Source organism: Martes martes (assembly GCF_963455335.1).
Source record: "Martes martes genome assembly, chromosome: 5".
Lineage (NCBI taxonomy): Eukaryota > Metazoa > Chordata > Mammalia > Carnivora > Mustelidae > Martes > Martes martes.
Genome location: NC_137892.1, coordinates 143,363,252 through 143,376,314, shown reverse-complemented (window position 1 = coordinate 143,376,314; position 13,063 = coordinate 143,363,252). Strand labels below are relative to the sequence as shown.

At 34.7% G+C, this 13,063-nt stretch overlaps 1 pseudogene across 1 annotated transcript; it reads left to right on the top strand.

Moving 5' to 3' along the window:
• The first annotated feature begins 1,414 nt into the window (after positions 1–1,414).
• LOC308343367 (proteasome subunit alpha type-1-like) lies at positions 1,415–12,637 on the top strand (annotated as a pseudogene). The gene is made up of 2 exons: positions 1,415–1,517; positions 11,818–12,637. The product of its transcript is annotated as a proteasome subunit alpha type-1-like (transcript).
• Positions 12,638–13,063: the final 426 nt, after the last annotated feature.

The window sequence follows — 13,063 nt, the reverse complement described above, 5'->3', positions numbered from 1 at the left end:
TGCTGTACTAGACATTTTTCAGGACTTGGCCAGAGTTTATACGTAAAGGATGAAGGCAGGAGCATGATGAGGGAACCACAGGTAGTTAAGTGTAGTTTGCCTGAAGATAGAGATGACAGACATGACAGTGAAGTCAAAGCATGAATCCCTTCCATAACAGGCTAAGAACTTAGAGATTTCTTTCTACAATGTAGGTGGTAAGAAGCCCATTTTAATAGTTAAGGATAATTTTAAGACAGTCATCTTGGAGAGATCACTCTGACCACAGTGCTGATGGAAGCAGAGAAGAGGAGGCCAAAAGAAGGGGAGGGAAATGACGTCTGGAGAAATATGAAGATGAGGGAATTCAGTATAAAAGTTGTTTCCTTTAGTTATTCATTTGATGTGATAGACAAAGTATAGAATAATGTGTGTGCACTCTCCAGTTTTAGACATGGGTAACTGGATGCTTATTGTGAAAAATCAAAAAAAGCATAAAGAAAAGCAAATGCCTTTATGGAAAGAGACGGACTACATGATGAGTGGCTTCAGTTATATTAAAATTAAGGCATTGTCTGGCAAAAATTAACAAGTCAGGAAACAACGAATGTTGGCAAGGATGTGGAGAAAGGGGAACCCTCTTACACTGTTGATGGGAATGCAAGCTAGAACTGCCACTCTGGAAAACAGCATGGAGGTTTCTCAAGGTGTTAAAAATAGAGCTATCCTACGACCCAGCAATTGCACTACCAGGTATTTATCCTAAAGATACAGAGTTAGTGAAAAGAGGGGGTCACGTGCACCCCAAAGAATCCTAGCAGTAATGTCCACAATAGCCAAACTGTGGAAGGAGCTGAGATGTCCTTCAACAGATGAATTGATAAAGATGTGGTCCATATAGACAATGGAATATTACTCAACCATCAGAATGGATGAATACCCACCATTTGCATCTACATGGATGGAACTGGAGGGGATTATGCTAAGTGACATAAGTCAAGCAGAGAAAGACAATTATCATATGGTTTCACTTATATGTGAAACATAAGGAATAGCATGGAGGACCACAGTGGGATGGGGAGAGGAATTGAATGGGAAGAAATCAGAGAGGGAGACAAACCATGAGAGACTCTGGAATCTGGGAAACAAACTGAGGGTTGCTGGCGGGGAGGGGGTTTGAAGGATGGGGTAACCAGGTGTTGAATATAAAGGAGGCATGTGTTGTGATGAGCACTGGGTGTTATACACAACTAATGAATCATTGACCACTATATATAAAAAAAAAAAAAAATGATGTACTGTATGTTGGCTAACTGAACATAATAAAAAAAGAGAGCAAAATTAAGGCATTGTCAAGAAATTAATTGAATAGCCATAAATTCTAAGTATGGTAAAGATTCGCAGGGTTGTGCAGCCTGGGGGCAGGGAATTCAGGATGACTGGTATAGGAATATTGAGTAAACGGGTCACCAGTGATGTTAGAGTGGTGTTAGTTGAATCAAAAAGTTTTAATACTGGAACACAGGAAATAGAAATTGGTATGGAGTCTTCAGAATGGCATTATTACACAAGTGAAGACAAACCTAGTTGCACTTCTACCTGGAAAATTGTTAAAGAAAACTATTGGGGCAGAGTCAGCTAGTTGTCTTCCCCACAATACCTGGCCACCTCTTCTTTATAATAATAAACATTTTAGTTGAGTACATGACCATCGAGCCAAAACAAATTTCCCAAGCTACCACATAGCCAGATGTGGCCTTGCAGCGAGGTCCCCAGCAATGAAATACAAGCAGAAATGATGTATGCACTTTCCACATCATGCAGACTAGAATGTGGACTTAGAAGTGGGAGTTGAAGGGGTAATTTTAAATACAAGAGCCAAATTACCGTTTGATGATGACAAAAGCAACCACATAGAGCTTTGGCCCTTGACAACATAAACGACAATCATAAACTGCTGACACTCAGTAAACGAAAGTGAAATGCTATTTTACTTCTACTAAGACATTGTTATTTTGTCTTGTTATCTCAACAGATGTAAGAACATGTTCTGAGGTCATTCTGTATCTGCATAGTAAAGGTACTGATGAGTGATAATTACTCATATAGAAATTTAAAAAATAAACTATGAAGAACATATTGAATTAGCTTTTAGCAACCAAGTATCCAATTGCTATGCTTTTAATGATGAAAGTAAACAAAGCTAGGATACTTAACAAAGCAGTTAAGGTATATGCACAGAAAGTTTCAGTTTCAGTTATTTGAACTAAGACTAAAACAGTGTGCTGAGAGACAATACCATCCTACTCATATCTTGTAACATCTAATCCTATATATTTAATCCTGTATTATTTAATTATCCTGATGGTTTCCTGTATTCTAAGGATAAGGAAAATTAATAAATATTAAATTGCCAATTGGCAATATCAAATAGTAGGTAATCTTTATAATTAAAAATGAAAAATAAATATGATTATTTCAGACCCAGGAAGTCACCTCTACTAGTTAAGATCCTTGTCTAAGCATTATACAAATTTAAAATTTATAATTCGCGTAAATTACCTTATTTATACCTTAAAATGGATATTTGAGGCAGGAGGGTGCCACTTTAAATATGAGCAATGGAAGTTCAGAAAGTTTAAGTTCTACACTGCGAGTGATGTCTGGGTTATTGAATTCCAGTATCTAACCCTATCATCACTGTGCTATTCTCCCTCCCATTTGCAAATCCAGTATATGTTGATCATTTACAACATACCAGTAACTGTGCGGTGCTCTTTACATATCTTAACTCTCAAAATGCTCTTTGATTTGCAGGTGAAAAACAGGTTCTGTGAGGTGTGAGATTACCCATTTCATATGTTCAAAAATCTTGACTTATATCCTAGTTAGAAATGAAGCTTTGTGCTTTTAACCACTGTTCTCTATCATTTATATATTTGTTTGTGAATAAAAATTTACCAAATCCAAAGAATGCTTGTTTCATAATGTCATATTCATAGTTATTAGCTATTAAGTATTAATTAGTTAAATGATCAGGGAAGCCTCATTCATTACAGAAAATCAAGGTTGGATAATTAGAGAGTGCTCTGGGATATGCAATAATATGATGGCTGTCTGAGTGCCTGCACAAAGATTAGGTATTTATAGAGGTTGAGAGGGCCAAACCTATTCCCTTAACTTGAAAATAATCTCCCTTTGCAGTCTTTCCATGCTAAGTAAAAGCTCCAATTTTAATCTGTTGACACAAGGCAATGGTAATTCTTGTTACTGAAATGTTATCTGGAGAATATGGTACATTACAATATTTTTAGGCATTACAATTTTTCTCAAATTAATTTATTTGAGTATTTTTTTTTTTTTTTTTTGCCTAGGAGAATCCTAAGCAAATAGGCTATAGTGATATGAGTTGTATATTGTCTGATGATAAAATGAAGGCTCTAGAAAGGTATAGTGTCATTTTTTTAAAAAAATGTTTATTGCCCTAGTTTTTCTGATGCACATACAACGCAAAGCAGTGCATTGTTCAGATTTGAGTTGACTGGTTTATTTGTATTTATTTAACTGATACTATTTATAGTTTCAGTGCTTCTTCTATAGGTTATGCACACACGTTAAGATGTATTTTTCAGTGAAAACCGATCTCTTTGTTTAAAACTGTCATCGTGGGCAAGCTCCATTTTGTGTACATAGACACTGGTGTCCAGGTTCAAAACCAAGGTCTTTTTAACGACTTCCCTTTTTGGAGGAGAGGTGGTTTTCTTCAACACTGCTTCCTTCATTGTGCTTTGTACATCAGTGTTTTCTGTTGCTCTTGACATTACCTATGTAGTGGCAATATTACAGATGCAGTGGCAGAAGTACATAGCCTGGTCCTCTGGGGCATGTTTTTCAGTTCATAATATCCCACAGACAAGAGCATCTAAGTGTCAATTCCGGGATAGATATTCTCATAAAATGACCAGAATTCTAACTGTATGCTTTGTGTTTCTATTGGTGCTAAAAAGGCTGTGTCATATGTTTAGTTTTAAAAATAGCCAGAGTACTGAAATAACTTTACACATCATCCAACTCATGTTTCTGAAAGTGTACTGTATCCTCTCACTTGTTTCCAGAACTTTCTTGTGATTTATAGCTTCCAGATTTATTTATTTTTAAAGATCTGTCTTGTTTTTCTTGTCGATAACTACGTAGACCAATGCAAGATGACCATTAGAAGATTTTAGTCAGTTTTGAATAGATCAGGCAATAAAGCCATCTTTCATATGAACTTAATGTAGTGCTTTTAATGTTAACTATAGGAACAAGTGTAATATTAGAAATCAAAGAGTGGAGAACTAACCAAGGCTCATTTTCTCGGCTCATTAATTTTTGAAGTGCAGTTGTATTTGGATTGTTCATAAAGATGCTTAAGTACAGCAGAAACTCTTTCAAAACCACAAGGCAGGGTTTGATCATTTTTTCCTACATTTTTGTCATAGAGAAAAAGTGTTATGAATATATTACACATGTTGCAAATAGCATCTTCTCTGTAGTAGACCAATGGAACTGAGGCAGAATCCTGCACATTGCACCCAAAGTTACCTCAAATTAAAATCAACAGATCAGGATGATGAGTGAAATTTCTAAATTCTATGCAAATATCGTATGTTAACAAATGAAGAAAACCAAGCGCACTCCATTCAGGAATACTCAAATGTGACTTAGATAATCCTGAAGAATACATGAATGTGTATGAATGCAACATGTACATTAGCATGGATCAATTCATAGAAGATATATTCTAATCAAACTAAGCAATTGAAATAAAAATGTTTTAAATAAAAAAGAAGCAAAACTATTTATTTCATGGTTTACACGTGCATGTAACCAACATTTGTCAAGTTCTTCCACTGGGCCAATTGTGGCAATTCTGGTAGTAAAAATATTTGATGAAACTAGATGTCTGAGATTCAGAATTTTGATACCACATTGGTTGTGGGTATGGAAGATGCAGAGATTAAGGTGCACATTCTGAAGTCAACCGCAGAAGATTTTGTGGAGACAGAATAAGAAGAGAGAGTGGGCTTTGCAATAGCTATCTGTTCGTTCTCAGCCAGTGAAATCTCCATAGAAATGTGAGATAATGCAGGGTTCGAATTCCCTGGTGTGTGGATTTGCCTAAATTACCATCTTTTGTTCTTTCTATGTATAGATAGATACATAAACAGTAACTGTTCTCTTTTTCTCTTGTTTTTAATACTCTAGTTCATATTTTCTTTTTTTTTTAAAGATTTTATTTATTTATTTGAAATAGAGACAGTGATAAAAGAGACACAAGCAGGGGGAGTGGGAGAGGGAGAAACAGGCTTCTGCCTGAACAGGGAGCCCAATGCAGGGCGAACTCAAGACCCTGGGATCATGCATGACCTGAGCTGAAGGCAGACGCTTAATGACTGAGCTACCCAGGCACCCTTGTTCATGTTTTCTTAATGGTTTATTTGTCAATCAAAATACCTGTGTTCTACTTTTTATTTAATTTCATCTCCAATGAGATTACAAATGTTTCTGAGTGTGTGAGGCTGGTATATCTTAATTATACATACAGTGTTTTCCTTCTGTTAGTCACAAGCAGGCAATCCATAGATAAAATTCTGGTGATAGAAATACTGAGTTCAATTTCTCAGAAATCCTCTGCAGTTTTATAGATGTTATGACCTATTTGGTTTTCCAATAAATAAATAAGACGGCTTGCTTCATGTCACATCCATTCAGATTTATATTACTTCTGTCTTTAAACTATGCAAATATGCCTGAAAACGGCTAGTTCTATACTGTCATTATCTACATCGATAGCATCACCATGCCATCTAAGGTATTAGTTAATGTACCTTTTAATATTTATTATTTTAATATAATAAAATATATTTTAAATAGCATGTGAATATTCATTATGCATGATGATTTAATTCTAAAGAAAACCCCATTTATTCATTTCATGGTGCAGAGATCAAAACACATGCTCAACTTCGACTAGACTGCCTTGCAATATTAACCACATAACCTGATCAGAGATTTAAATATATACTAACACAAACTGACAATATTAATTCCAAATGCATGTGGCTTTTCTAATTAGTTGTAAACTTTACTTGAATAAGCTACTGAAGCATATAGTAGAAGAAAGGAAGTAGTTCTTGGCAGGAAATAGAGTTTATTACTTTGATTTACTCAAAAAACCGTAATGCAATATGTAAATCGTGAGAGTAATATAAAAAATAGTGGAATATTATTTTATGAGCCCTTGGTTGGTTACTTGTCAGAAGTATACAAGTATAAAACCAAAAAAATAAATAAAGTTTTTCGGATTAATTATTTTAACATAAATATTATTGTTTAGCTGCAAATGGACTTCTAAAAGTGTTTTTGGTATTATCTTTGAGACTATTAACCCAAGGACACTTACCTTATATAAAAACGCTTAAAAACAAATTTCTTTCTGGCCTGAATTACAAAATATTAAACATGTATTTATCAAGCCTTAGTAAACAAAATTAAAAAGCTGAAACTATAAAGTCTAAAGTAGCCATCTATATAACCCCAAATTCCATTAAAAGCTAATGCTTCACAGAAAAAAGCATGTGCTCCAACACTCATGCAACTGCTATGTTCTTACGTGATGCACTTACATGAGGCGAACCTGATGATTTCCGAGTCTCACACATCAGTGTGCCTTTTCAGTCAGTGTTAGTTTACAAAGCTGGTTTATCCTTAGAAAATGAGTATCTGAATGAATGGATGAATGAGTGCATCCCCTGATGGTTTGAAAGTGTGTCTCCCTTAGAGCTGACCAAGCCCTAGATTTTGCTAGTGTTGATAAATGAGTCCCTGTGTTTTCCTGAGATCCTATCCCATCTGTGGTAAAGATATCAAGACTTCCAGAGCTCAATCATATCTGATATATTTTTTTTTCTTTTTGTCCCCAATAATGTTATATTTCCTTTCTTTTTTTAACTGAAGGAAGGAGTGTCATATTGATTTTAGCCAATTTATTTTGAGTATAGGTAGTGTGTTTCATATCCAGGCCAAAACACTGAATTTCTGGTGCTAGCCCATCAGTACCCTCTTCCCACGGATAATAAGATCACATGATCCAGATATATCACAAGACGATCTCAGTCTCTGCCATCCTCTACTCCTAATGACTTTGAACACAAGAGCTTCCAATGATGCATGCCGAGTATGTACCATGGAAGAGAAAAGTGTTACTTATGTATTTTAGTTTATAGTCCCAGGTATTTTTAAGGCATATTTATTATTCTGATATTCCACCATAATCTACCCTAGTTTAATTTCTATATTTATATATATATATATATATATAGAGAGAGAGAGAGAGAGAGAGTTTATAGTTTTATTAAACCATATGTATTTTAATATATAAATACACACTCATATGTAAATGCATGTATACTTATGGAATACTGATACATGCTTACACTAAATGACTCTGATGTTTCATATTATAGAGATCCTGACTAATGTCTCAGATAAGATAGATGGATGTACTTCCATGTTTTTTTTTACTGTTCTTCTTTATATCCATCATTCACCTCCTGGATTGGAGATCATCCCAATCTGTTGGTTTAGAAACAGATAGCTATAGATGCATTTTCTAGATGCAGCTTAGCTACTTAATTTGTGCTGTTGTATTTATTTCATTTGCCTTAATTCTCTGTTCTTCATTATTATTTTTATGATATGCAAGGCATATATTTTTAAATGGGTACTCAAGTGTATCTTTCATTTATATTTCTGTTTTTCCACATTTGTTGAGATATAATTGACATATCATTGTATAAATTTAAAGTGCACAATATGTTGATTTATTTTTGCATTGCAAAATGATTACCACTATAGCCTTTGCTAGTATCTATACCACATCACATATTTAGCATTTCTTTTCTGTGGTGAATATTTAATATCTACTCTCTGAGCAACTTTCAAGTATATAATGCGATATTATTAATTATAATCACTATGATGTAAATTAGATTCCCAAAACTTATTCATCTTACAACTGGAAGTTTGTACTCTTTGATCTTTAAAATATCACTTCATATATTCCAGTGGCAAATTCTTCATGAGATTTACTGCCTATCCACATGCCTTTGCTGCATTCCTTCTTACTGCCTAATTATTTTTAACAATTCCTACAGGTGAGTTTGTTTTCCCATGTAGATTTCACTCTATGTTCTAAACCCCAGAACATCCTGTAGTAAACAATAGAAATTTTTACTAAGAAACCAAACAGTACTTGGTTTCATGAATAGTTTTACCATCAAGTAAATTGTGTGATTTGATTATATTTTAGTTTTTAATTTTTTCTGTCCCTTCCCTTTTAAGTTAACATAACAAATTGCTTGAGTGAATTTAGAAGTCATTTAAAATTCACAACTTTGGAAGTAGAGTGATGAGCAAAAACCAGCCTTTCAAAGGTAATGCAGACTCACCTACAAGAAGTCAGTATGATCTGTGCTGCTATAATGCTTGCTTTGTAAATGTGACTTTGATCCAGAGCAACTGATATTTTAAGGAACAATGCAAACATAATGTGAATTTTGAATTTGCTTACGTTTTGTCCGCAAGAAACATCAGGTGAGCACAGGAAGTTGAACCCACCTGAACAGAGCCGTCTAAGAATACATAAAATGCACACACATAGACACCTCAAACACCTATCAAGCCACCTCAGTTCACTGCATGTGTTGTGAACTCACGCATTCACATGTCTTGTTTTAACTTTTGTTGCAGATCAGAGAACTCACAAGCTATAACCCCTCTTATAACCATTTCCAAAGCCAACGTCAGATCTTTTTCAAGGTCAAGTGCCATAGTCATTGTGAAATATATATCTGTTTTAACCATTTAACATGTATAACTGTGCTATTATGTTTCATTCTTTTATTTCATGCGTCACTGAAGAAATTTTGAGTGTTGCACCTCCAATCCCTTTTTTCCCCTACAAACTTTGTGGTTTTATTGTGCAATGATGCATAGCATGGTGATTTGTTAAAAACTCCAATGTCATGCTATAGTAAAAAGACAGTACTTGAATTAAAAGTAAACTCAGTAAAAAGTAAACTTGGTAAATTCTGTGTAAGAGTGGATGCTAGCAGCCTATGCCTGCATGTAGTCCAAGGAGAATGTTCGAGCAGGGCAGCTGTTTACTGGGAAGAGTCTCCAAGGAGTCAATCATGAAACGATGTGCCTGCACCGTGTAGGACTACAAACAGACAATCCCAATGCACAGAAATCAGAAAGAAATTGGCTCAATTCATAATTACAAGCAAGAGATAGTGAAGAAGCCCTCATACATGGTAACTGTGTCCCCGGATCTGATAATCACCAACTGAAGAATGACATCCACATATATGACCCAGTTGCATCAGTGACATTACATCTCTTTCAGCTACACTCCATATACCAAGAGCAAATACAAAATAATTCAATATTCACGCCCATAAGAAATGATGGAGGAGGGGCGCCTGGGTGGCTCAGTGGGTTAAGCCTCTGCCTTCAGCTCAGGTCATGATCCCAGCGTCCTGGGATGGAGCCCCACATCAGGCTCTCTGCTCGGCAGGGAGCCTGCTTCCTCCTCTCTCTCTGCCTGCTTCTCTGCCTACTTGTGATCTCTGTCTGCCAAATAAATAAATAAAATCTTTAAAAAAAAAAAAGAAATGATGGAGGAAACTTGCCAGTGTACATTTTGCAAAAATGTATTAAAAACATGAAAGCAGGCCATTCGTAAATAAGGATTTGTCTCTACATTTGTATATATGTAAATATATATTCAATTATAGCATAGTGTTGGATGTTGGGTAATATAAATTTTAAAGTTCTAGTTATTTAATTCATGTCAGAAGAAGCTAGTTTTATAGTTTAACAGTCTATCTACTAATGTGTCTTTTCCTTTTCTTCCCCATGTTTTGTGTCATTTCTTTATCTTTTTGTGGTATTTATTTTAGCTTACATATCCTAAATCTTATTATAAGTACATTGCACCCTCATATTATCTTTGAACCAGTATTAAAATTTTTTTTTTCTTAGCCTTCACCAAGGGAAATCACTTCAGTAATGAGTCTGTCTTACTGTATATATTTTGCAATGAAAGAAAGCTTAAGAATTTCTGTAATACCTAAGTCAATTCTTAGATATTAACGCAGAATTACCATGTGGATTATTCAATTTATAATTGAATTTGATCTGATATATTCAATTTAGGTATTGTGAATTCTTACATTTCTTTTGCAAATTTCAATTCAAAGACTGAGGCAAAGCATTTATTGAATACATACAAATATTACATACAATATCATTTGATATTTTATAAAAATTAAAAAGAGCAGTATAGGGGTACCTGGTAGCTCAGTGGGTTAAAGCCTCTGCCTTCGGCTTGGGTCATGATCCTGGGGTCCTGGGATCGGGCCCCATATCGGGCTCTCTGGTCCGTGGAGAGCCTGCTTCCTTCTCTCTCTCCTGCCTGCCTCTCTTGCCTACTTGTGGTCTGTCTGTCAAATGGATAAATAAAATCTTTAAAAAAAAAAAAAAGCAGTATACGTGAAATAATAATTTTTAACTAGTTTTCATGTACAACCATAAAATGTACTGCCTTCCTTTATTGATTATGATTATTCTTTTTAAAATAAACTTTCAATATTCATTTATATATTATTTAACAACATATAGTTATTAAATGTCTAAAATTTATACATAAAGGTGTTTGAGGTATGTCCATATAATTTTAAGACAAAAACAGAAAATGCCTTTTCTCTGTATTATATATTTTATATATATAATATTTATAATATAATATATAAGTATTATATATAAAATATGTACATAATATACATAATATATATACTAAAAAAACAAAACCTCAAATATATATATATATAAATATATATATTTATATATATATAAATATATAAATATATAAATATATAAAATATATATATATATAAATATATATATATATATTTGAGGTTTTGTTTTGTTTTTGTTTTCTTCTCTCAATAGTGGTAAGTGCCACTGAGTAAAATAATATGAAATATTGGGGAAAACTAGGAAAAGTATCACTGAGAGGATTACATTTGAGCTAGGACCGAAACGAGATGACATGAAAATATCTGGGACTCAAGTTCCTAAGCCAAAGAAACAGTAAGAGCAAAAGCCCTCTTGATATACAGTCCCTGAAGTCTTTGTTGAAATCAAGGAGGCTAGAGCAAATAAGAGATATTAATTACAAATGAGGCCAAAGAGTTAGTGTGTTGCAAGACTATATTCTGTAGCAAATTATAAATTAAATTTATGTTGGCTTTTATCACTACAAATTATGAGAGTGAGATGCCAGCCATTGGGTAGTTTTGAACGAAGGATCTGATTTCAGAATTAAAAAGAACATTCTGGCTGTCATGTTGAGAATATTGTGGAAGCAAGATGATCAATTACTTTTCTATTACAATAATCTGGAGGATTGTGGTGGTTTAGATTTGGGTTGTATTGGTGTAGGTAAGAGCTGTTGTAAACATGTGGATATTTTTTAAGGTAATTTGAGGTGAGAGAGAAAAAGGGGACTCAAATAATTCTACAGATTTATTAATGACCTGGGTCACTTCAATAATGGAATAGCCATGTGCCAAGTGGGTGAATTCTGAAGAATAAATGGTTTTGGAGAAGAAATGAAAAGTTCCATTTTGGACATACTATAAATAATATAGTATTATATACTTCAGTGATATGTTAAGAAGAAAGTTGGTGGGTAGTTTCGACAACCTTCTTGAAGCCCCACCTCTGCAGGGGGCCGCTGCCAGATCCGAGCTGGAACCGTGTTTCGCAACCAGTATGACAATGATGTCACTGTTTGGAGCCCTCAGGGCAGGATTCATTAAATTGAGTATGCAATGGAAGCTGTCAAGCAAGGTTCAGCCACAGTTGGTCTGAAATCAAAACCCCATGCAGTGTTGGTTGCACTGAAGAGAGCACAGTCAGAGCTTGCAGCTCATCAGAAAAAAATTCTCCATGTTGACAACCATATTGGTATCTCAATTGCGGACTTACTGCTTATGCTAGACTGTTATGCAATTTTATGTGCCAGGGGTGTTTGGATTCCAGATTTGTATTTGACAGACCTCTTCCTGTGTCTCGTCTTGTATCGCTAATTGGAAGCAAGACCCAGATAACAACCCAACGATATGGCCGGTGACCATATGGTGTTGGATTGCTTATTGCTGGTTATGAAGATATGGACCCTCACATTTTCCAAACCTGTCCATCTGCCAACTATTTTGACTGTAGAGCCATGTCCATTGAAGCCCCTTCTCAATCAGCTCGTACTTACTTGGAGAGACATATGTCTGGATTTATGGAGTGCAATTTAAATGAACTGGTTAAACATGGTCTGCGTGCCTTACGAGAGACGCTTCCGGCAGAACGGGACTTAGCTACAAAGAATGTTTCCATTGGAATTGTTGGTAAAGACTTGGAGTTTACGATTTATGATGATGATGATGTATCTCCATTCCTGGAAGGTCTTGAAGAAAGACCGCAGAAAAAGGCACAGCCTGCCCCACCTGCTGATGAACCTGCAGAAAAGGCTGATGAACCAATGGAACATTAAGTTACAAGCCAGTCTATGTGTGTATTATCAAATCTGTAGGAATGCAAGAGCACGTACTGATGACAGTAATCTATACTTTGAACCAAAAGGCGCAGGGTGCTCTTATGGTATGTTTTAGGAATCAGTCCAGATGTGTTTTTCCTAAGCAACTTGTCTGAAACCATATAATGGTATGATTTTTCTTTGAAAGGGTTTATATAATCATTTTCTAGTAAGTATAGTTATCTGTACTAATGTTTTTATATGAAGAACATAGTGTCTTTGTGTTTTTAAAGACAACTGTGAAATAAAATTGTTTCACCTGCCAAAAAAAAAAAGTAATAATAAGAAGAAAGTTGGCTATATGAATCTAGACATCAGGGAGAGTTCTAGGATGAATATGTATATTTGAATCCATCAGCATTTTAAAAATATTTAAAGAATTAA